The sequence below is a fragment of the Rhipicephalus sanguineus genome, chromosome 1 (assembly GCF_013339695.2).
Source record: "Rhipicephalus sanguineus isolate Rsan-2018 chromosome 1, BIME_Rsan_1.4, whole genome shotgun sequence".
Classification (NCBI taxonomy): Eukaryota; Metazoa; Arthropoda; class Arachnida; order Ixodida; family Ixodidae; genus Rhipicephalus; species Rhipicephalus sanguineus.
In genome coordinates, this window is record NC_051176.1 from 102,268,424 (window position 1) to 102,294,699 (window position 26,276).

At 45.0% G+C, this 26,276-nt stretch overlaps 1 protein-coding gene across 1 annotated transcript in view; it reads right to left on the reverse strand.

Moving 5' to 3' along the window:
• The window catches only part of LOC119394634 (acyl-CoA Delta-9 desaturase), a 111,691-nt gene extending 85,509 nt beyond the window's left edge, over positions 1–26,182 (reverse strand). The window contains exon 1 of the mRNA XM_037661953.2: positions 26,042–26,182. The gene's annotated coding sequence lies outside the window, so the exon portion shown is untranslated. The remainder of the gene's footprint in view (positions 1–26,041) is intronic.
• Positions 26,183–26,276: the final 94 nt, after the last annotated feature.

Genomic DNA, 26,276 nt, shown 5'->3' on the forward strand with positions numbered 1-26,276 from the left:
ATTTTCGCGGTTTTCGACAACTTCACGACGACATATAAGAGAAGAGGATCAGCCGACACCACAGGCAGGCATGAGCCTCTCCCTAGTTAAACATATGTTGAAAGAAAGAAAGAAAGAAAGAAAGAAAGAAAGAAAGAAAGAAAGAAAGAAAGAAAGAAAGAAAGAAAGAAAGAAAGAAAGAAAGAAAGAAAGAAAGAAAGAAAGAAAGAAAGAAACTCGCGTCAACACAGTGCTATGTGATAGGCACAAACTGTGAATTTCTGCTAATGCAAGAAATAGAAACCAATAAGAATCCTGGCAAAAAGAAGAGGCCTCGTAAAGGTCAAAACTTCTCATGAAGAGTAAATCTCAGCAAGGGAATAATAATAAGCTAGGCTTAAGAGAAACGCTAATTAACAAGAATAACGCTTATCAAGTTGCGTGCTGTCTAAGTTATAAATTGCGGTATCCCTTTGGGATGTATTCGTGTTGGTACGTGATAAGATTATGCCATAATGTGGACGAGTCCACTGCGTAAACTGGGGAAGGATTATTTTTATGTAAATATGTAATGTGGTAAAAATCTGCTTATCAATTATCTGAAGCTTTTTCGTGGCGGAATAACCTTTAACATTATTATTATTATAATTATTATTATTATTATTATTATTATTATTATTATTATTATTATTATTATTATTATTATTATTATTATTATTATTATTATTATTTATTTACTTATTTATTTATTTATTTATTTATTTATTTATTTATTTATTTATTATAGTAACTTTCAGTTACACGCTAGTACAATTATCAGAAAATGAAGGAACCTTTGAGTACTCAATATGGATGGCGGATTATTACTATTATTGTTTATTATTACTTATTATTTTTTAATGGAGAAGCGTCCAGCAGCGCAAGTTGCCGTCACCTTCCCTGTCCTGCCAATCAACTGAGAGGAAAATTTGGTGGGCGGGTTCATCGGCCTGCCAACAGACATCTTTTTTTTTTTCTAGATAACCGGACACTTATCTTACTTTCTGAAATAACATGACACTTAATAAACGAGAGTCTATTGCCCTATAGTAATAATCTTGCTCACATGTCGCTTTGATTACGTCGTTTGCCCACTTCCAGCAGCTGTCTGTCGCTCGCTTTCTCTCCTGTTTGCACAGGGGATGGCCTTCGTGGCTTTTTGCGCGCAAGTATATGCCGTCACCGCCTCTTCTATAAACGTGCTATTCATTAGTGAAAGTGTGTGGTGTATACTCCTACTCTTCCATGTGACAAGAAGTAGCCGGCGTCATCCCCTGGCACCAACATCTGTTCAGATATCAGAGAAAAAAAGAACGACTAATACAGAAAAATAGGATGAATATGTTACGCAGCGTTTTTCTTTTTTCTTTTTTTTTTTGTGCGCCAAAGTGTGCGCGAACTCTCAAGAGTGAGCCCCGTTAATAGCTCCAAGAGGGCGGGCTACGCTTGAGAGTACCTTTCATGACACCAAAGCACCTGTTGCTTCGACCCCCACCATCTTTCATTTTTATTTTTGCCTCTCTTTCAGAAGACGGCGATAACGGTATAAGCCTTCACGCAGAAGCCAGAAACATAGACGCAGCCGGGCGATATTTTACGCGATTCCCAGTGCGTGATTTACGTTGCTAGTTCGACAAATGCTCAGGTAGCTTGCACAACTGCCATTTGCGGCTACAGCGCGGACGGCGGTTTACCGCTGTGCGTTTCTAGTGTCATTCTTCCGTCAAACATTCCAGCAGTGTGCGAGAAAAGTAAAAGCTGCGCGGTTAGCCTTTAAAGCGCATTTCTCCCGGTGCATGATCAGTGCAGCAGACTATTACGAAAGCGTGAGCCTGACAGCACGTTAAGTTTGATATGCCGGACCCCGTGGGTGTATAGAGAAAGAAACATACGAGGAAACCTGCGTGTAAAAAGTGCGCCGCGTAAGTGGTATATATAAGGAAAACGTGCGATCGCTCGTCGTTCGGAGATCATTCAAGATTAGATCTGTGACTGCGCTCAATATTCACTCCTGCAACATTGTATATGGATGCAAATCGTATACTATTATACTGTATGCCTTTGCCCCACGCCGACTGTTGAAGCTAACTGCTGTACTGCAGCTCTTAATTCCTTTACACGAATGTCTGCATCACATGGCGCTGCCGCCCGTATATAACCAATTTATACTGTATGGCGCCTCAGTTTCTTGGACAATTGCATCATTTCCCCTTGTTTTGTTCGTCATTTGCTAAATTGTGTGACACGAGTTTTTTCTGCATACTTCAAAGCCGTAATCACCGAGAAATTTCATTATGCGTGCCTCGGGTCTTTGAACGTACCGTGCTGCAACGTAGACATCTTTGTAATTATGTGTTTTCAGAAGGACCTCGCAAGTTTAAGTTGACACATGTTTTCACTCGTTGAAACACAGCTGATCTCGAAGTACTCGTGACATTGAACGCCTCGGCATAGGTGTCCTGTAACATATCTGAGGATGCTTGACAAACTTGAGACAAGCGCCTCGGGGCAAGCTTATACTTACTCTTGCAAATGCAGCGCCGTATAACGCAGGGTATTTTTATTTATTTTTTTATTTATTTCAATACCCTAAAGGCCCACTTGGGCATTACATAGGGGGGGATTTAAGTGAATACATACATTTCAAACAACATACACAGAAAACAAAATACCAAAAAAAAACAATAAAAAGGAAACAGCGAGTACATCGAATCAGAGCATCAAGTCAGATACGTTCACCAATATTGCTCGCATACACATTCGTTAGTAAAATTTTTTAATAGTGATGAAAAGACCTATGGAAATTACATCGAATAACACTGAATATGTATATGGAACAAGAACAGCAGACGAAACGAGGGCAATCAAACATAGGTCAGCCATACTATTCATTATGCAAATAGCCCTGGAGCATCGAGTTAAATATGGAAGGATCTGTTATTTGGGCAATGTTAGGTGGAAGAGAATTCCACTCGATTATGCATAATGATAGTGGCGAATTTTGAAATTTATGTCCCATTATACGTCAAGCAATGAGATTCCTCGAAGCGTACCACAAATTACCACATCGCGTGAGCATTATATAACCCCACGGACTGTAGATTGACCTTGTATACTTAAGGCGACGTGTAATTTCCCTAAGGGGCAAAGTTGCTGAAGGTTCGCTTATGCGTGTTAGCTGTGTAAAACTCAATCGTAAAGTGAGAAAGGTTTTGAGTCAACTGGCTGCAGTTTCCGCAGCATCGTACATCGTTTACATCTAAGGGTTCATTTTTAATTAAAAATCCAAAAATCCACAATTACATGATGTCAGGATCAATGAATTGGGAACACGTGATCCGGGAAGGCAAACGAAAGCCTAAAAAGCGTATCAGTTATCATGTATGACCATGCATGGTAACTGATACGCTGAGATGCATGTGTGAACTGCCGTAGAAAGTGTCGCGTACAATGTTCCTCTTCATTTCTCAGTTGCCCAAAGAGATAATTTGTCTTTGTCTCTCCCATCTTTCCATTCCCCTTCCCTCTCCCCCGGCGTAGGGTAGCCAACCTTACTGCTGTCTGGTTAACCTCCCTGCCTTCTCCCTTTTTGTGTTCCTTCCTTCCATTGTCAAAAAGCAGCCAAATACAAAATGGCGGCGTAGTTGCGTTTAAATCAGCGAAACAGTTTAACATTAACAAGTTATATATGCACATGGAGTTATTATGTATGTATGTATGTATGTATGTATGTATGTATGTATGTATGTATGTATGTATGTATGTATGTATGTATGTATGTATGTATGTATGTATGTATGTATGTATGTATGTATGTATGTATGTATGTATGTATGTATGTATGTATGTATGTATGTAGCAGTCCTGAAGAATAGGTGTAAACGATGTGTTTATCAGACGAACGTATGCATGACATTTTTTTAAAAGTCTTGTCTATACAGCAGCACAACACTTGCCGAAGTTGAACAGGCGACTTTCAACGTGAGGATACATGCATGAGCTCTTCACGTGAATGTTTACACTTGAACGATCATTTGCATATACCAGTACGAGTATACAATCACGCAGTGCCGCCTTATCACAGTACATTTATCGGAGACAAGAGCTTCCAGTTACACCTATTGATATACACATGGAGCGTGACACGATTCGGCGAAGCCTGGTTTGATCACAGGTTACTAATGACACGAATGTTGTCGCGCAAATATAGCATTCTGTATAAAGATGGACAATCAATGACTATCTAGCGAATTCACAAAGATTTTATTTCGTAAGTACCCTTCACATTTGAACGGGTGCATTCATTCACTAACGATACGTCCAGCATCAGATCTGACTGAAATTTTCACGTTAAATTTTATTGAAACAGACCGTGAACAGATTTAACGTAATGGCTTTTTTTTATGTGAAAACGTGCACTGATCTACACAGGAGCCAAAAATTCATTCATATAAGGAGCTGGTAAAGTAATGTGCTGACCTTTCTAGCATTGTGTCACTCACGCAAAAGTCGAACGGCCAACCGCACATGCACGACTATTCCCATCGGCGATTCAAATGTTTCGGCGGCGACACTGCATATTCTGTGGCCTCGTCGCCGAAACATCGTGCGCGCCTGTTTTCCTTCGATCTGCGGACGAGAGTCCGTGACCCGCGGCTCACCTGTTTCGGTATCCGATTGTCTCGAAGAAGCGGATGGGACTCGGCGTTCAGTGACGGCGAGGGCTGTTCGGTAACGTTAGTCCACAGGTCACACGACGGGCCTGTCTCCTCCGAAAACCGGTGACACTGAAAGCGTACTGCGCTTCTCACAATGGGGGCTTTAAATTGTTCTCCGTCCCTCTTCTCCTCTCTGGTCAGTGCGTGTTCGCGCACGCGTGTCGGACCGATGCACTGCGGGGTGTTAAATGTCTCCTTCTGGTGGTGGGGAGAGCAGCATCTGTTTAAATATATATATACCACTTTTAAGAGGAAACGCGATGCTCGCGCCGGCGCGAGCGCACATGGCCTAATCGGCGCCCAATGATTTCTCATCTTCTCCCTTTCTTGCTCTTTCATTTTCTTATTACTACGATTTTTTTTTTTCTTGTGCGAAACAAAGCCGGCGGCGCAGTGTTTTACGGACACCGCCCCGTGGGGGAAAAAAAAGTACCGCTACGCGTAGCGGGCGAGGAGGCTGCCGATAGCCTCCTCTCCCTCGCAATCTATCTGCTCCAGCGGGCGAATTTCCTCTTCTCTCCTCCGTCTCCCTTCGCCACGTATGCTCTCCCTCTCCCAGCACAGTGACGCCTTGAGCGAGTAGTGCGCCGTATCTTGTATGCGTTCGATCTTCGCTGGTCAACGGCACGGAAGTGTATACGATGTGCGTGCGAACTGTGTACTCCTTGTCTTCTCCTTCGTGCTTTTCTTGAAGCCTTCTTCGCTGACGTTGTGCTTCTAAGCTCACGGAGCCCGTTCTCGGATCTCTGCATGGTATTACAGTGATCTGCGACGCTGTCAGCAATGCAGGCAGTCGAGAGAGCGCGTTCATGACTGAAATTTTGTCTACTCTGAATTACCCTTCACATTTCATTTCCGAGATATCTCCGTAATTCGATTTAATTGTTAATCGAAATGGTGAGAATTTGACTATTCCTCCTCTGTAGATTGGCGCAGCTGATCCGTTCTCAAGCCTCATTTCAGTAAAGGAAACACTTTCTTTACGATTGTTTACTACTCGGGCTGGTGGGACTTAAGAACACATTTCCGAGTATCTTATAGCGGTACAAATAATTAGCGTGAGGGACTGTTCTTTTTTTTTTCGAAAAAGAAAACAACCCTGTGTTGGTTGATCTTTCTTTTCCTTCCATTTGTGCTACTGCTTTATATTTAGGAGATCATTTTTATTCATCAACTTATCATTTGTTATGAACTCCACAACGACTCCCACCGCAGTCAGTAGTAATGTCAAATAAATAAAGAACGTTAAACCCTCAAACTCCCATTTTATTCCAGTTGACATGCTCGTCTAGTCACAATTTCATTGCATTCCCAGAGTTTGCCAATGTGGAATGTTTCCGTAATCATTCCAACTGCGTGGTTTAGACGCTGAGAAAACAAAGAAACGAGAACTTTACCATTGGCGCACCCTTTGTATAAAAGCTGTTAAGTTTGACTTGTTATTGGAATATGTAGCTGCACGGCCGAAGGACCGTCATGGCTATGACAGAATGCATTTCAGAAAGGGGGAGGAGGGGTGTACGTGACAGTTATGTTTGTTTGGGGCTATTTAAAGTGAGCTGAAATCTCAGTACCACAGGGGTCTTTAAACTTTGTCCATTCCGGGACTGCCGCTACCGCAGCCACAAAGCCGCAAACGAGATCGCGGTCTAATCATGCAGCAGAGCGTCAAAACAGTATACCACTACAACGGCGGATCGACAGCGAACTCGTCATCTCCAAATATGATACAGAGGCAAACAATAGCGGATAAAGATATTGGCGTCGTGTAGGGATGAGTGAACAATTCTCCCTACATGAACGATAGCGAGCAAGCACGACTCGACTGTATGGAAGAAAGAAGGAGCCTTGAAGGGGCACTTTTAAGTGATCGTTTCGCAACCACGCAACAATAATCTGCAAGTCTCTCTGATGCAATGTCACTTCCTCCCCATATATTTTGAGCCACACGTTCACTATAGCACTTCTACAAGTTTCACTCTATTGAACGTCACCTGAAACACTGCAAGTGCAAAATTATCACACGGTCCCTTATGCACTCGCCTGAGACGAATCGGAGGTGAAAGCCGTCTCCTTCGTGCCTCCGGGATCGGCCCACCTTTGACCAAGCGAATATATCATCTGATGATCATGTGACGTCACGTTATGGGGCGTCATAGTGACGTCTTGATGACAGCACAAATTTTGGTGACCTTGCCGTCATGATGACGCCATATGGTAATTACGTCATCACACGGTGTTCTTTCTATTTACATCACTGGTTTTTACCAGTGGTGTACCAGCCGCCGCTGACACCGATGGTCGCTTTTCGTCTTTGATAAGGCATTTAAGGCTTACAAGTAATCAAGAAGGCATGGTGAGCTCGAAAGTGTGCGCACTTATATGCCTATCGAATCGCGACTCACGAACTTTCTTTGTTCTTTTTTTTTTATATTGAAAAAGCCCGAAGCGAGGCGAATCAGGAACGAGGTCACGTGCATACTTGAAAGGGCCCGAAGTGAGGCAAATAATGCTTCTCATTATCGTCGAGCATATGCGGCAATAAAACGAGCTCGTTCCGTTCCCCATCACTTTGAGCTCCTCGAGATGGGTGGAGCCGAACACACGCGGCCGCGACGGCAGCGCGCTTCTCCTTGCATGCCTCTTCCACAGGACACGCGGCCCAGTTCGCGTATCTGCGATTTCTTAATCTCGCGGACTGCTTTCTCCTTCGACATTGCCTGGGCGGCCGCCCTGGCTCCCATATATTATTCGTTCTCTCTCTCTCGATCCCCTCCCCCGTTGTGTCGCGAAACATCGGGGGCCGCGCTTTGCCAACACCATCGCTGAATAGAGGGTTCCCTTATGAAATGCGGCACATTAACCCACTGAGTTCACTCGCTCCCGTGCAGCTGGCTGCGCCCGTCTCATCGATTTCTTAGGCGAAAAGTTTCGTCCGCTTTGCGGTGCGATCGTGGCTTCGGTGCTTGAGAGCGCAGCGAATGTTAATGCTTATGAACTCAACATTCTTTCGTTTTTCTTTCTTTTTTGTTTTTTTGTTCGAAAGAGCGGTAAGTCTGGCAAGCTTGGTACATATTCAAATACATATTGAATGGTAAAGTCTGCGCGACAAAGGGGGCTCACGGAGTGTCGAAGGAATGACGAATACGATTACTATGTTCTTATGAGTACTGGATAGCACAACTTAACACAGGACAAAGAAGGAATACTGACACACAAGTCCTGTGTGTCAGTGTTCCTTCTTTGTCCTGTGTTAAGTTGCGCTATTGAGTATTCATGAGTACGAAGCAACTAGCTCAGCAACGAATTTTATTCGATTTCTATTCTGTTTAACGGTCTTCGTAAAGAGCGAAATAAGGAAGGAAAGTTCAGGAAGGTTAAATATAGAGTTTTGACACCTTGTAGTGCAGTTAGGTTCCAGCTAGATGTGTTCGCTATAGAGATAGGTAAGGAACGAGGTAGATTCCTAAGGAGTGCTGAGGACACCCTGTAGTGCAGTTAGGTTCCAGCTATAGATGTGCTCGCTATATAGAGATAGATCAGGAACGAGGTAGGTTTAAGTGCTCAAGAGGTGTGCCTGGATGCGATGCGTCTAGCATGCTACTCGAGATGGATAATATGAAGCGTGAAGTAATTCGCACTGTGCGCGACGGATAACAAAAACACACAAAACGCGTCACAAAACTAAACGAACTAAAGTATTTCAAGGGGACCATGCAGCCTCCACAGGAATGTTCAAAGATCTTCCCGTTGCATGAAATGCGCAGGCAGCGCTGTTATTTCGTTTGTGCAAGTGTATGGGTAGGTAAACATGTTGAAGCATGTGCCACAGCACACGACTGTTAAGTACCCGCCATGGTAGCTTAGCAGGTGACGTGTCTCGCGCTGTTTAGGTTGAGGACGCGGGTTCGGTTCCAGGCTATGGCGGCCGCATTTCGATGGGGCGAAATGCAAAGAATGCACGCGCTCTTATTTTATATATCAAGGGGCGCCCCAGGTGGGCAAAAATAATTCGGTGTGCACCATGGCCTGCCTCGGGATCATATCGTGGTTTTCGCACTTAACACCTCAGAATTTAGTATTTATTTTATTTATTTATTTATTTACAATACCTCAAAGGCCCCAGTGAAGGGGTTTTACATGAGGGGTGGGCTTTTACAATGGATTGAGTGAGTAGTTGCTCAATCGCTGCTTTGAAGGTGATGACACTGGAGTGGTGCACAACGTCAGGAGGCAGGCCATTCCAATCTTGTGCTGTCTTGGCAAAAAAGGATGAAAGGTGCGCAGTGGTGTGAGCAGCTGGCGGGTACACAGCTTTGCCGTGGTTGATGCGGTCTGAATGACGATGGGTTGGCTTGATGGCGGGAGTACGAGGTGATGCATGATAAAACTTGAAAAACAGGCAAAGACGAGCGAAACGGCGGCGTAATGAAAGGATAGCGAGGTTAGCGCGAGATTTAAGTTCGGTTACGCTTGACTGGTATGAATAATCTGAACAGATGAATCTTGCTGCCCGGTTTTGCACAGTTTCAAGTGTTTTAATGTTGTTAGTTTGGTGAGGGTCCCAAACAGCGCATGCGTATTCAAGTTTGGGTCTGATCAGTGTCTGATATGCGAGTAGTTTCACAGGGGTGGGAGCTAGATGAAGCTTTCGACGTAGACAGCCAAGAGCGCGCTTAGCTTCGTGCGTTATGTGAAGAGACCATGTTAAGTCAGAAGACAAATGAACGCCTAAATACTTGTATGAAGTTGCAGATGAAATTTCCGTGTTGTTAATAAGGTATCTTGGAGCTGGGTAGTACTGTCGGCGATGAAAAGAGATTAGTGATGTTTTGTTTGTGTTTAGGGACATTAACCATTTGTTACACCATATTTCGATTTTATGAAGGTCGGATTGCAGTACATGGACATCTGATGCGTTGTTAATCGGGCGATAAATGACACAATCATCTGCGAAAAGTCTGATGCTAGAAGAAAGGTTATTTGGTAAGTCGTTTATATATATTAGGAAAAGCAGTGGACCTAGAACCGTGCCCTGAGGCACGCCTGAAATAACAGGACGTAAAGAAGAAGAGAGATTATTGGCGTTATTGGCGAACTAATGTAACTGTGAATATACCTATCTGTTGCTCAATACAAAAACAAAGAAACCTGATTGAAAAACTATAGCGCAACCGTTCAGCAACATAGTCGAGCAGTTGGAGGCATGAGAAGGTAATGACTTCGGAGGTTCTATGTATACCGAACCATATGATTATGAGGCATGTCGTAGTGGGGTACTACGACATGATTTCGAGCACTGGGGTTTTTTTTTAACGTGCATCCAAATCACGTAAGGACGTCCGCAGAAATTTTTGCAGGGGGGTGCATCCACAGTAGAAAATGGGGGGGGGGGGGGGGGAGGGGCATCCAGCACGGGCAGCCTTTCTTTCATTGCCGTGACATGAACGTCAGTAGTGCGTAACGTACAAATTTGGCTGGCAATCCTGCAGACCGTTTCACACGGATATGGGGCAGCTCCTGGGTGTGCTAATCGAGCTGTGTAGCTTACTGCTATACTGCATAGAAAAATATTATTTATAATTTCAGGGGGGTGGGGGTGCCCCCCTTGCACCCCCCCCTCCGGACGCCCATGAGTACACGGGTGTCCTTGCTGTTAGCCCTCATTCAAATGCGTCCGCCGTGGCTGGAAATCGAACCCGCGTCTTCGAGTTTAGCCTGCAGCGCGACATGTTACCTGCTAAGCTATCGCGGCACATAACATGAGGAAGGGAGTACATAAAAGTACAAGTAAAAAACCACATCGTACAGCCAATCAATTTTAACAAATTAGCCCACATATATACCCTTATGCCGTAACTTAGTTTTCATTTATGTAGACTAATTAAGCCATGTTACAGGCGTTCAAATATTTTAGCTCATTTCTCGCCGCTCTTGGATGTTTTGGGTACAACTCTGATACTGGCGAGGTTGAACCCAAAATACAAAAGCGGGACCGTGAAGTTAAGTGGCAAGGTAATTATTGTAGCTTGCGAAGCGTTACATGCCATTTATATTTTTCGTTATTTCCAGTCTCCTCTTTGCTCGCGCGACGTGAGCTGTAATGGAAAGAACTCAAACATATGACACGGCTGCAGAAGTAAAATGAAAGAGTGACGGGCGTTTTTTGCTTGGAGCAATCAACCCGCTAGAATGTGGCAGAATAGGACGCGTGAGAAGCGCACAGGCGCGGCTGGCATTTTTGAGAATGGCAAGGACAGCGTCAGCAATAAAACACGTCTAATATCGTTGCACGGGATATGACATCTGTAGTACACGACCGATACGACATAGCACACGAGTACAGGTGTGGCTCGTGTTTGCGTGTAACGAAAATGTCTTTTTCTAGTACTGCCGTTTTATACCGTATGATAAGTACGGAAATATCATACCGGTTGAAGACTGCGCATGCGCGTACGTTACTGCACGGAAAGTCTTTCCGTACCGTACACCGGGTCTATCCGTATACGGTAGCCTGCGCACCGCCAAAAGGTGGCTCGCACTTGGCTTGTCTTTGTAAATTTCATCGATCCTATCACCACGACGTTAAGAGCAACTATATCCGCACACTTCGTTCGATCCGTGAAGTCCAGCGGCACCCAACGACACCAAGTTTTTGGACGCGGGTTCGATTTCAGCGGATTTAAGGAGAAAAGGTAATTATGCGTGGGAACTCTGCGGATGTTGTTATATTTCCACACTTTATTGAAGTGTGCTACGTGCCCACGAAATGGAATCCTAAGGTCAACCTGCTAAAGGTAATCTCCATGCTGGCAGCACGTGCAGCGTAGAGACACGGTCACACCACGATCACATGCGTCACGCCACGTGTGACATCATACCGTTTCAACCGAGCTGTATGATGTCAAGTTATATAATAAACACACGCACACGCACAAAGTATGTTTTCTGAACATTCCTTTAAATTGTTCTTGCCTTGAAAACTGGTCGCCTTTTTGCATACGAGAAGAGCAGGCTATATAATTTAAGTACGAAAGTATTTGTTGTATAACCACGCAGATTATCTATTTTCTAAGCTGGCGACTGCATGACGCCATGTGCGTCTACTTTAAGATAAAGACGACCTTCGAGATGGTTTTCGAGATGGCCGTGTCGCCAGTAGGCACGAAAGTGATCGCTTCCAGCAGACCGCCAGAATTATAGCTGAACCACTAACTAGGTTGCCAAGAGCCTGAAAAAAAAAAAGAAAAGATAGACGAGGCGCGTTGTAAGAAACGTGCTCTACATGGACTTTTTTTTTTTTTCGCCGGATACAAGATTCACGATCAGGAAACGATGGGCGTCATGCCAGTCACCGACTGCTGTCTGAAGCCCCCACGTTCCTGAATACGGAACACTGAATACTTATGTTCTCCAGCAACGTAAAGCTATACTCGCCCGTTTTTTGCGACTGAGAAAATTGAAGTTATGAACCTTTACGTGCCAAAACCCACAACCTGATTAAAAAAGCACGCCGTTGTAGTGAATTTCGAAATATTTTTTGACCAGCTGGGGTTCAGAATTGAACTGCGAGAGCTCCCCCTCCCCCTTACCCCCCCCCCCCCCTTTTTTTTCAACTTACCCTTCTTCCATTCTGAGGTGGCACTGAAATAAGTGCTATAAAGTGAGCTCCGATTAAGTGAAACTCGCAGCGAACTGCCGGATAACTCCACGCATTATTTCGCCAGCCGGCCATCATTTAGATGCAGCATTTACATGTTAAGATTAAACAGCGACGAAATGGTTGCTTACTTGTCAAGTCAAATTGCTAAACGAGATCACAAAGCATCCCTAACCGTCAGTCGCAGTACACACCAAACCGCAAGGGTATACAATACGATCGGGGGCTGTAAGGTAGTGCAGATGGTCTGAGCAAGTTCATTGTGTCAAAGTACCTGTTTTGCTGAGAGGTCAACGATTCCTCTCCTCATTTGCTCTGCTGACCTATTTAGTGCGTTCGATTTGTTTTCACACGGTAAAAAACAAAACAAATGAATTATACGTCACTACAAAACGGTTATGCTTTTTGAGGTAATGAATGACAACCGAAGTTCTCATATAGCAATGAAATAACATGCGTGGTCGCGAACTGCAGGCTTTCCGTGACGATGCCATTTTTGAGGAAAGGTATATTAGTCATCTTTGCTCAAACGACACGAACCTTTACTACGAACCCTTTGACAAATCGGACCCGCCTTACTAGCGCAATAAGCGACGAAGCCAGAATGAACAAGACCAAGCATGCGTTCATCGCATGGCTCAACGTCCGCAAACCTATAACCGCTTTAAGTATAAGCTCCCGCTGTTATAGCTTCGTTCACACTGTAAAGAAGCGGCCAGAGAGCGGAAACGCCAAAGCGGGCGGAAATCCTTTTCTCCGATTGTACCAAATGTTCACATTCGTTGAGCCGCCGCCGCCTTCTCCACTTCTACCTACTATTCGTTAACAAATGAATGGAATGTATGTCACTTTTCCTCTTTTCTGAATTTTTTTTGTTCTTAGCGAATTTTAGTTATACATGTCCTATTCGGAGAAGTATAGTTTAGACCTCCTTTTCAAGTTGTTTTCAGGAGAAGCGCCATGCAGAAACTACTTAAGCGGACACCCCGGTGGTAGCGGCAGTGTTGGTTTCGCCCGACTGTGCAAACCGAGCGAGACATGTTGAAGGGCGAAGCGAGCGGATTTCTAGCGAGTTCTGCCACTTTCGCCTGCTTCGAGATTTAGAGCGTTAACGGGGCCTTATACTCAGCGATATGTTTCAGGGCTAAATGTTCCTGAGGACTTGCCAATTTGGTTTATGTGGCTGTTGCCAATATTTATCAGACGCGCAACCTGGGAAGGCTGCTTTACATTTCTGCTCCTACGCTAGCCTATCAACCTGGCATGCGGCGAAACGCCTTCAGGGCACTGCGTGCAACGAATGCGCTTCTAGCATTTTTTAGACTTACGGGCCTTATGAACAGTTTGAATATGCGCGCTTATATGCGACTAATGCGCTTGTGAGAATGATATGTATACATCATACCTTTAATTCACTCACTGCACGGAGCAGCATGCGATCAGGAAAGGAGACAATTCTACCTTTTTAAATGCATCATAATCATCATCTCTTTCTCTCTCTTTCTCTCATGCATACCTGTCACAACACGCTGGATGCGACAGACGCGTACGCGATTCGCCTGTATTTGATGCAAACGGGATGGAACTGCATTTTTACTCAGATAATCAATTGTGCGAAATTTAGATGCAGAGGCACTTCGCATCCAACTATACTCCACCCTCCTACCTTCTACACCATTTTCTGGACGGCAAGGTTTTCAAAAGTACCGACACATGGGCAGGTTATTATGGCTTCGTGATTGGGGATGTTATAACAAGCAGTTCGAAAAAGATAAAAGAAACCAATACGCTGGCGCACTTAAGAAGTTGTTGTTTTACGATGAGAACCACAGTTGATCCGCCTTCCCAGTTGCGGGTGCTCTTCGAATGGAAAGTGGTACTGCCTCGTTATAAATTCAATAGAATCACTACTGTGCCGACACGAAATTGCCAATTTGATATGTACGACTAATAGAGTTAACCTTTATTGTCCTAGATAAAACAAAGCGGCAACTCAAGCGAACCATTCCCGTGTTCGAGATCAGTGCATGCGTGTCGTGCAACCAGTCGTCGCTTCGGCGGCCTAGTATACGCGAGCAATAAACCTGATTGGACGCAATTTGTTAATAGCGTTATCTTTTATATATTAGATAGTCTTGCAGACTATTGTTTCTCTCTCTCTCTCTCTCTCTCTCTCTATATATATATATATATATATATATATATATATATATATATATATGTATATATATATATATATATATATATATATATATATATATATATATATATATATATATATATATATATATATATATATATATATATATATATATATATATATATATATATATAAACGGAGCCAAAAAGAAAATAATTACCTGCTAGAGGAGCGGCCTTTTTTGACTCTATGCCCGAAATAAATTATTCCACAAAGGACATTTAGGCGCCTCCCGTTGAAGCTATCACTTAAACTCGGTTTCGTTTCTCAGAACGCGGAGGTGCAAAGAAATTATCGGCGCAGCGACCGCCGCGTGTACAAACAGTAAAATATGCGAGGCCTCACAATATGGGACGAAGTGAAATAACTGAGGAAGTGAAAAGCCCCACACAAGATGTTGTGCATGCGTTAACTTTGGTTTCGACGTCTTATCGAGAGAGAAAAGAAAAAAAAAACTGTCATGCATGCGCTGCAGAGCGCTGCATGACATGCAGCGGACATGCAGCTCTGCATACAGAGGGCTGTCCGTTGATTCAAATTTATGCGAGACGCAAGTATCGGCCTATACTACATGTGCAGCAGTGGCTCATCCATTCCATGCACGGAACACAGCTAGGACAGTCATTCTAGCATGAGACACGGCTATTTATAGGCAGTGTTAATCACTTCTGGCAAAGAGAGAGAGAGAGAGTGAGCCTTTAAAAAAAAGTCAGGAAAAAAAAAGGCAGTCGCCAGTTTGATTTCTTGGTCGCTTCATACGTCCAAGAAGTGGGTTCTTTTGGTGAGGTAACAAGAGCAATAACAATTATATACAAATAGATAGAGGTGTGTACGTACTGCGTGGCTTCTGAGCGAGACTGGAAAGCCTGCATTTTAACGCTTATATAGTGTTAATCAAAAGACCACTGAGTTCGTCGCCACTTACATGTGCGTGACTCGTGTGCTACATGCACACCGAACAGCCTCGTGAGAGTGAATGCGTATGTTTTTTTTCAGTCACAGTGAATGCCGTGAAAGCTGGAGCGCTGTTAATTGTTATGTTCTATATTTCCTTCTTTTTTGTTTGTCTTCTCTGGAAATCTTAAATTTCTTGTTAGCCGCGCAGCCTTAACGCACCTTTTATTTTCTTGTTTGTTCATCGTCTTGTACGAGCGATAATAATAAACAAAGTCCCCCACAACGGCGTTCTTAATCAATTTGTCTGTTGCTTCGGAAAGTCAGACCTCCCAATAAACTTAATAAGTGGGGAGCTTTTTTTCTTCTTCGTCTTCTTCTTCTTCTTCTTCTTCTTCTTCTTATTATTATTATTATTGTTATTATTATTTGCGCAGAACCGTTGTCACTTTTTTGTTCAATCGGTCGAGCTCGTCTTTCAGCCGTAACGCCTCAACGGTAGCGGAAAAAAAACACCAAAAGCAGCCCGGCCGTCCGCTACTCCTTGTTTTCTTTTCTTTTCTTTCAAAGCGTGTAAGTGCATGTCGTAACCGCCCGTATCACTTTTTATTCAGCGCTGATTACGAAATTACGCCTCGCAGTCAGGTGTTGCGCAAGTTGTTCGCGAGGCTCGAAAGCCACGAGAGCCTCTTGAGCTGTTCGCACGCATCGAGGCAAACATTGCAATGCCGAAAGCTGAGGCGAAACACACTGACCCGTAATTACGTTTGCTAATGTGTATAACACTGATTTGGCAACCGTTCAAGCCCATCACAACAACGTGTATCTAGTGGCAGAATACTTCTCCCTCGCTTTTCACTTTTTTTTCTTTTATGTTTGTTCTCAAGGCGTGGGATTACCGACGTCGTCGACTGTTCGACGACGCCATTTAGCAGTGAACAACCTCGTAAAATGGGATATCTAATGTCGATGATGAAAAGTTGGGGGGGTCTCTAACGCAAGGAAGACCATGAGGATCACATTATTATGTCATATAATGGAGAGAGAATGCTTGGACTTGCAAATGCGACGTGACGCGCCGCATCAACTGTTCTTTGCGTATAGGTTTAGGATGATTCTATAGACCAGATTTTTCTTAGCCTCGTAGCGCGAGTGTCAGCCGCGCCGCTACTCTCGACACCAGGCGCCTCCTGGTGGTGCAGACGACGGCGGGGGCTGCTGATGGTGGGAGCTGATAGCCGTGCTTGCGTCGCGTGTTCGCTTGTGTCAGTGCTTTCAGAGCTGTTAGAAAGTTGCGGTCTCAGTTGCTTGCTTGCCGCATACTCGGAACGGCAGTGCAATGAACAAAAATTCGTCCGGGTGGCACTGCGCCGTCGTTGGGTGCCCGAACAACGAGTGAAAAAGGAAGCGGCTGATGCAACAGACCTGCGACGTTCACGGGAACACGAGCGGCTTGTGTTTGTGCAGTGTGTATTCTAGACGTTTTCAAGGCCCTTTAATTCGATAAGTAATAAGTGAGCTGGTGCTTTTGCTCAGGAGGCCACATTTTCTACCTATTCAAACGGCTGCACTGCAAGTGCATCGGTTAAAACAGGACCACCTGCTGGATGAAAAAAAAAATTACTAGAACAACGACGAATCTTAAAATGAGAAAGACAGTATCGATGCACCTCAACAGATATTTTCTCAAACTGCGAAGCCAATTAATAAATGTTTCTCAATTTCACCTGAAGACTTACGCGCACCTGCAGCTGCCGAGTGGGAACAAGCATCGGTTATTAACATGCACAGAAATTTCAACACGCGGGTGTTTAAGCTTGCTTCCGAAATCCAAAATGCGGCCACCTTGGCTATAAATTTGTTCAAAAAGGCACAGGTAAACCTCGATGTAACAAACTGTTTCACTTTTTACAACTTCATGTCCATAGAACATATATGTATTTTGAACCTCACAACCACGAAGCATGTCGACCTGTGGTTTCATAACAACGAAGTTTTACTGGGACAGCAAAGGAAGGCCGAGGCGATAAATCTTGATCCGGCTCAATCATGATCGAAAGTGCCCGTGTGACCGGGATCTTGTCATTGCAGACCGAGGCATGTCGCGATAGGAAGTGCTCGTGTGTGCGCCGCTCGCTCAGGATCCAACTTAATCAATATCGGACTCAAACGTAATCTTAGTCGGTTTTAATCGTAATTCAATGCACCTGTGCGACGGTATGTTTTTGCAGATTCGGCTCTTTAAGAACACAGATGTTGGGGGCCGGCATGCGCGCTGCATCTAGCTTTGCTACAAGAGGCTTCGGACACTACGCCAGGCCATGCTTTCGCAGTAATCTCGCTTAGAAACCGCGCGCAATCTCAGCTGCAGCGTTCTGCGTTAAAAACTGGCATAATCGCCTAATTAAATTCATCCCGTTGCATTTTGCGAGAGAGCACAAAACAGCCGTCGTGCAGCATAAAGTCGGACGTTAGCGCGGCAGGAAAATATTTGTCGCTGCTTCCTTTCAGAAAAAAAGAAGTAGATACAGCTTACTAGGTTTCATCTGGCCGATAGCATACGCAAATGCGTAAGTTTAAAACGTCTCTTGATATGATACAGTTCTAAAAAAAAAAAAAGAATTGACAACTAGCTGCACGGCGTTGCAACTATTCAAACCTTCGTGACGATGTTGCTGAACGTTCTCGCGATGTTTGGTAAGCTCCCTGGCACAATTCCACTGTTCGATAATGTAGTCGCATGAAAGAAGGTGCACGTTCCGACATTCAGAGAAGACTGAGCGGCTGCAGCCCTTGCGAATCTGCCATCGCCCGCTACTGAGAGCCACAAATGGGGTGCATCGTGCTGTACGCAAGCGCGTTTCAGCAGCCCCCAAGCAAATGCTCGCACCGCGGCGCCTCGGTCGGCCAAACATGGCGGCCCCCTACGAGCGCTGGAAATTCTGGTCTATATAGCCGGCATGGTATACATGCGAGGGGCCATCGGCATCGGCATCAATTCGGTGCCGGTTTTCCGTAGAATAATAATTCGATGCTTGCTCCCTATGCACGCAATGATAGTCGCACGCTTTCAGTCATTGCTTTCAGTGCGCGTAAAGTTAATGTAAATGCTGTCAAGGTTAAACGTGTTGCGTGACAGTGGGTTGATGGCATCGCGCGAACTAAAATATAATATGACGATTGACAGCAAGGATAGGAAACAAGAATATAAAACAACAATCTTTCATTCATCCTCGTTTGGTTTCGATCACTGCATAATTAATTGGCAGAAAGTTTCTGTACGCAGTAATTTCACCCTGTATCGTCGGTTGGTTGCTTCGCAAACCGTGACACCGTGTCCCCAATTTATTGGCTTGAAAAAATGAAAAGGTTTGAAAAATGAAAATGAAATGAAAATGAAAATGAAAATGAAAATGAAAGCAAATAGCTTTCATCGCGCTTGTGCTGTAGCCTTCTTCGTCTTGTCTTACGTTTTTTCGCGCTATTTGCTTTCATCATGAATTACCAACTCGCCCAACAATCTGTCCTTCTATGTAACGCGAGAAGAAAATCTTCCATGCGAGATTCTGTACCATCGTTTGTGTTACGTACGGGTTTTTACGGCATCGTCGTAACAAGCTATACTTTGGCGCTGATAATGTCTAAATGTAAGCGCAAACTAATGCATGCACATTACTGGCAATGTTGAGTTTCAGTTCGCGGTTTCATCGCTGTATAGGTCGTTCCGGTTACATTACCCGTGCCATTAAGAACACGATCAAGTTCGGCGGTTGTTTACGAGCCTTCTCCGAGATAAAGAAACAGAATTCTTTGTCGCTTACGCCTCCATCGGAGTTGCGTCATTTCTGATAGCAATGACCGACAACGTTCGACAGTGACAAGACATGCGGTTGCGAAGGAAAAACTGATGCGCGTCCTTCGAGAATTGAAGGCTTGCATACTCTGCACAGGTCTATGCCGCGCAGCTAGACGGAGAACGTTTCTTGTTGAATGTGATGTTCGGAACACAGTAAACCCACACCACATGCAGCTGCAGAAGGCCACACGATCGCCCCAACTGCGATTCGCGAAGGCAACCTCACTGAGCTAGAGTCTGTGACGCAACGCTGAAAATCCCATGTCACGTCGGTAACTTCAGTGCACATTCAACTCTTGACTATCGCTCGTTCTCTACTCACCCCCCCCCCCCCCCACCTTTTCCCAGTAGAGGATAGTGAATCGAGTAAGACTTGTCGCTTGGCGAGTTGGGTTACGTCAAAGGGAAACATATTAGCGCCAGACCTTTCTGCTTCCTACTTTACTTCTTTCTTGAGTCTTTGTTCCTTTGTTGGCGCTGATATGGTATCCACAGTGAATCGAGGTTCACTGTTTCATTTGACCAGCAATCGTTTCGCCGATTTTCTTTCTTCATTCACGAGCGTGCCTTCTTCATTATTGAGCGGAGAGTATATAAAAACAACGCGCGAAAACCAGCTATAGCCAGGCCTTGACAACTGGTTACCTTGCCCCGACTTTTCTCTTTCGTCCTCTACTAGTCAGTATCAAGTTACTCTTATCACTTGTGTTGAATGAATACGACGGAGCAAGCCGCGTTTACCGGTACACTAAACGGCGTCGAAAGCATTTGGGTCAGTTCCCAACTATACGAAGGTTAAACCCTCGTGGCGAGGTTATGCGATGAAGGTTAAGCGTGAAAACGCAGATCCTCGAAGATTATCGATCATGCATTGTCAAGGACAACGCCTTGCGTAAATTACGGAGCAGAACCTTCAATATAGAGGTATTTTTATAGGCGGTATATAACTTACTTCTTAGGCTAGGAAGGGTAGTATACACAGTTTTTTTTAGACTGTACAGAATTTTCAATAAAAACCTGTGAGAGATACTGTGATAACGCTTAAGCTCTATTAGTCGAAGCGATGAATATTACTTGCACGAAAAACCTTGTGCGAAAAAACCTAAGAGACGAGAGTTTAACAAGCTTCAAGTAACTGCCCGTTCATGGTTATCAGAGGCGCTCTTCTGACATTTCGCGCTCTGTATGCATGGTCATATGCAGGCCCGTAGCCAGGAATTTTTTTTCGGGGGGGGGGGGGGGCACCTTGCTGAAAGCCTTGACAATTTGGAAAAAACGCCTATTTTCATTATTTATTTTTGCTAAAACACCATGCATCATAAAAATTTCGGGGGCGGGCCCGGCCCCCCCCCCCTGGCTACTGGTCTGGGAGTCATATCTGATGTGTTATAGAGTGGCGACATTAGACAGATTTAGTTGAGCGTCCGCAACGACGTACGGACGCAGCCTGCCATAGGAAATTGCTGGCAGGCTGCGTCCGTACGTTGTTGCGGACGCCCAACTAAATCTGTCTATTGTCTGGCACATTGTCGAGGCTGTTTTATCCTCGAGTTCACAGATTCTCATGCTGATTCTTATCCTCGAGTTCACAGCGGCGTACTCATGCTGCCCTCCAGGCGTTAAAGGGACCGACAACCAACTTTTGCTGTACCCGTTTTCTTGAGTGCAACGGGAAGCTTACCTGTCAGAGCTTCTAATCACGGGGTGGTAACGCGGAGAACGCCGTAAAACATTTGTAATCAGAGTTTTTCGATCTGCAGCGATTATGCAGTCTTAATATCACATGCTGCAAACAGTGAGAGGTGAGCGCGATAGCGATTATACGCCAGCAGTGGCGACAAGTTATGCCCTAAGTATAAAAAGGCAATGTTCCGTTTACAAAGCCTGCGGTGCCGCGACTACTGCTTTCTAGCCTATTAAATTATTTTACAATAGTTATAGCGTTTTTCTGGGGCTTCTTGTAGAAGTACTTTGGCCGTACACAGGTCGCTTTATCACATTTTAGTCAAGCCAAGCCAAGCTAAGCCTTCGAAAACGAAACAAGTTGTAGGATACACCAGCAGTGTTGTTCATGAAGTGGTAGCAATCCTCCACAGAACAGTAAGTCGATGGCATTTTGCGAACAGCAGCGCAAACTCGCGTGCTACTCTTCAAAAGTCCGATACGACGAGAGCAGACGAGAGTCGAGCTACGCGGGAAACGCCGCCGGACGCCTCGCGCATGCGCCGCAGCCTCCGTTTCACTGGAAGCCACGAAAGCAGCGCCGCATCTCATGCTTTACTTCTTTTACCTTAGAAACAAACGGGATTCGACAATAACATACATATTCAAAATTTCAGCCCTCGTTCTGGTGCGTGTAAAAGCATTGGACTACGCACAACAAAGTGCTTAAGACTGCATACGTCTAGTTCATGGCGCTCGCGCTAGGCTCCGCGACATACCGGTTTTTGTTACTTTTAAACGCGATTTAAAAATATAAATCCTACTCAGATCGCGAAAAGTATTCTGGAATCTGTCACTATAATTCACGGTCTTTTCATTTCCACCAGGATCTAATCACCCGTTCTGGCCAGTTGTCGGTCCCTTTAAGAATAGACTGTTGGGCGAGTTGGTAATTCATGACGAATCAATGAAAGTAGCGCGAAAAACGTAGGACGAGACGAAGAAGGCTACAGCACATGCGCTTGTGCAATTTTTGAGGCAAGTACACAGATTTTTAAAAGGGAAAAATGCATATGTATGCAAATCTTTTTTTCCCCCGAAACTTATCCGTTTAAGCATTTCTTTATGACTATTTGATCATCTGTCTTGTTAGTAGACGCGCACCGTCAGAATTACTATAAATTTGTTGAGAGTTGTGGCGTTTTGTTTAAGGAGAGCGTTGATGATAAAATCTAATTTTCTGTTTAACCTCACACTGAGAAAATGGATTTACCATGTGCCACAGTGTTAGCAGCCATCACATGTAGCTGTAAAGGCGACTTTAGGTCACTCAACTGTTGCCAAGCGCTGGCGTTGCCGGGAAGGGGGTTGGGGGATTTAACGCTCACCACCCTTCCCCGCGAAATCTTTCAGTTTTCCATATGTATATGTACAGGCACACATACAAACGCACGCACAACCGTACATAAGGTATGGCTAAACGCCCCCCGCCTCACCCTCGAAAAAAATTTCTGGCTACACTACTGTTGCCATGGTACGACACATTTGCGCAACCTGTTCTCGTTAAATTGGTACTTCGCACAAAAATTGTTGTTTGTGATAAAAGTTTTGTGTGAATTATAAATATCAGCTTTGTAAAACTGTTATTTGGGGTTCCTACAGTGGAAATGCGGTGAATAAAATTTCTGACCATAGAGTAACGGCAGAAGTAACGTCAGTTACTTTTCTGGGGTAACTGTAACGGTAACGCGTTACCTTTTTTAAGAGTTAACGTAGGGCGGTAACGCGTTCCTTTTTTGTTAGCGTAACGAGTAACGTATTTAGTTACTTTTTTTTCGGTAACGCCTACAACACTGAATTTATGAGGCACGCCGTATAGTTGGGGACTCCGGATTAATTTTGACCACCCGGGGTTCATTAACGTGCGCCTAAGTCAAAGTAGACGGGTGTTAATTCTTGCATTTGGCCCCCATTGAAAAGCGGCCGCCGTGGCCGAGAATCGAAGCCGCGATCTCGAGCTTAGCAGCGTGACACCATACCCACTAATCTGTATACCACGGCGGGCGCTCATGCCGAGATGACGGCTCCCGCAGCACGCGTGCACCTTCACCGGCCGCCTGGCGCGGCGCTTGACCGGGCGCCGCGGTGTTCTCCTCCCGTTATGTAACCCGCTCGAAGAGGAGGTCAGCGACGGCACAATCGACCCTTTGTTTCCGCGGCAGAGAGTTCGAGGTCAGCCGCTCATGGCGCCGGTGACTGGCCTGGCGGCGATGCCCGGAGGGCTTACCCCTTTGGAAATGCGCCTCGCCGCTGCGCGTTGCGAGGTGCGTTGCGCAACTGTAGTGTATTACGTGGAGGCTGTGGAGGATCGAGAGGCGGATACACGTTGACTAACGTTGACCGCTTCCTGTACAGTGCGTGCGCTTCTGCGTATTGCAGTCGTCATTAGCTCACACCGTGTTGAAACTTTAGGTCCGTCACGCTGCCGGACGTCGTGAGGAATTTCACATATGCCTCCTTTCTTATTTGTTTCGGGGTTTCCACACAGAAAAGTAAACTTAGTAGTACGTTTGCTTACTCGCGCGGTGCGTGTGATTATATTGACTAATACGAAAAATTACCAGTGCTTCTGCAAAGCCTGTATCAAAGTGTGATGACGTAAAGGATACGAAAGACACACATTCACTGATTGATTCATTAAGTTTATAATCCCGACAGGACACTATCGTACGCAAATGTACCGTGGTGTAGAGCACCACGTCAATTCAGACATTCGGTGTTTTCCTTAAGGTACATCTAAATACAGGTATACGAACGGCTTTACACATCGTCCTTATCAAAGCGAGGTTGCCATACATCCATTGAGCCACCACGATAAATGATATATTGTAATACGTCCGCAATATAGTATATAAGCAGAGGTCTCCATGTATACAGCATTCTCTTTTAACAACCATGTGCCACAGTACAACCATGTGCCAAAGTGAGACAAAATAAGCACTGCGCACGTTTTAACAACTCGTTGACTTAAAGTGTAAGAATAATACATGTGTAGAGGCATCACGCGAATATATAATATTAATCATTGCAGGGGTTTTACGTGCCGAAACCACGATATGATCATGAAGCACGCCGTAGTTGGGGATTCGGGATTAATTTCTACTACCTGGAGTCCTTTGACGTGAACCTTAATCTAGGAACGCGTGTGTTCTTTGCATTTCGCCCATCTCGAGATGCGGCCGCTCTGGCCGGAAATCAATCCCATGCTCCCGAGCTTAGCAACACGACACCTTACGTACGAAGCTACTACGGCTGTTGTGCCACGTATACAAGGAGACGCCGCGATCACTATGAAATATTGAAGGCTATTTTGCTCACTTAAATAGGCAGCTAACAAATTTCCGCTCTCGAATGCTGAGCCGAAGGTCGTGGGAGCGAATACCGGCTGCGGCGACCGCATATTCGATGGAGGCGAAAATACTTGAGGCCCGTGTACTTGGATTTAGGTGCACATTAAAATGAACCCCAGGTGGTCGAAATTTCCGGAGCCTTGGCAGCGTCCTTCATAATCATATCGTGGTTTTGGGACGTTAAACATCAACAATTAGTATTGTTAAGAAACTTCCGCTGTATACAAATGTGAACCTCTATGGGATATTTGGAGGACTCCATGGCGAGGAATCAGAATATGCAAATTTAAAAAGTATATGTATATCTAGGTGGGGACACGTAAAGCTTTGGGCTCAATTCCAAACCACATAAGTTAACGGCACCATGGAATGCAATAGCGGCATTCATGAGTCATAACCCATTCCCTGTTCTAGTGTACTCTGTGTGCGTTTATTAATTTTATAAGCCACTGAGTCTTATAGACGCCATGAAATAAGCCACGCAGGGGCTCGGTAATAAGCTTCTTCGCATCGTATATATCCTCTTTAGGAAAATAACCTAGCTGAACTTGTGGGGAGCCCCGGTAGGGAAACCTTCACTTCCAAGCAACTCACCATGCTAATAGCGAATTAGGTTTATTACCTACAGAAATATCCTTCTTTAGTCCCGTTAAAACGAACTAAAGGCTGCGGTTCAAAATTTGGAGGCATAGCGGCTCAAAGGTCTCCAGGAACGGTGGAAACAAAATAAGCACTGCGCACGGATAGACATAGCGGAATGCTAAATGGGCTTGACGTCTTCGAGTGAGTGTGCATCAATCTGTCCTATGCATTACACAAAAATGCGAAACCGTCGCAGTGCCACTCTGGATCCGCGATGCTACAGGGTAGAAGAAACAACGTTCACCTCACGTGAAACGCGCCAGCTTCTCCACGCGTATCACATGAAAGAGGCAGGTTAGCGCATCGAGATTTCAGTCGCACTGTTTTGTATTTGTGACGAGCTCATTGGAGATAAAAATGCACACTGTTTCCATTTTTATCTCCAGTGGGTCGTGCGTCAACAAGTGCAGCAGGGCTTTGTCGGACATGCAAGGAGTATAACAGGACGGCCAAAATGAGATATAACTAAAAAGAAACCGTTGGTACACGAGGTAAACCACGAAGCGCCTGACGGAAATACCATAAGGGAAGAGGAAGGGAATGAAGGAAAGGCAGGGAGGTTAACCAGACGCATGTCCAGTTTGCTACCCTATTCGTGGTTAGGAGTAGCTTTCACGAATACCATAAAAAGTAACAAAAGGGGCTGGGGGTGGGGAGGACACCTTACCGGACGATATGAAGAGGAACGTATGTGGTCGGACGAAAGCGGAGCACGGATTAAAATTTTAGAGAGTTTTAGATGACCGGCAGGAAAAAAGAAACGACGTGCTTAGGAGTGACCCTGTGTGGTTTACTAGACAGACCATGATTTCCCGCTACTCCGCATATAGGAGCCACACGTGGTTCCTCCGTCAATCGCGACAACGCTGTCACGTCGAATCTCACCCGCCACTTCTGGTGTTTCGCGGCACTTGTAACAAGTGTTCGCGTCAGTGGTACATTCGTGTTGCAAGAAAGAAACTCCAGCCAGCTTCGTCTCACCTGCGTGACTTCGGGCCGTGTATTAGTCCTCTCGCAAATGGTCCCGCGGGGCTGTCTCCACTCGAGAAAAGGATGTGGCGTCAGGCTCGTGAACGAAAAGTCACCAAAAGCGCGAGTCGAATAAGAATACCGGGGCAGTAATCTCCGTACGGAAAGAACAGTTCGGAACTTTAGGACGAACAAGAAGGCGTGGATGTGGTCGTCTGCGGTGGGTCACTCAGTCCCGTCGGTGATG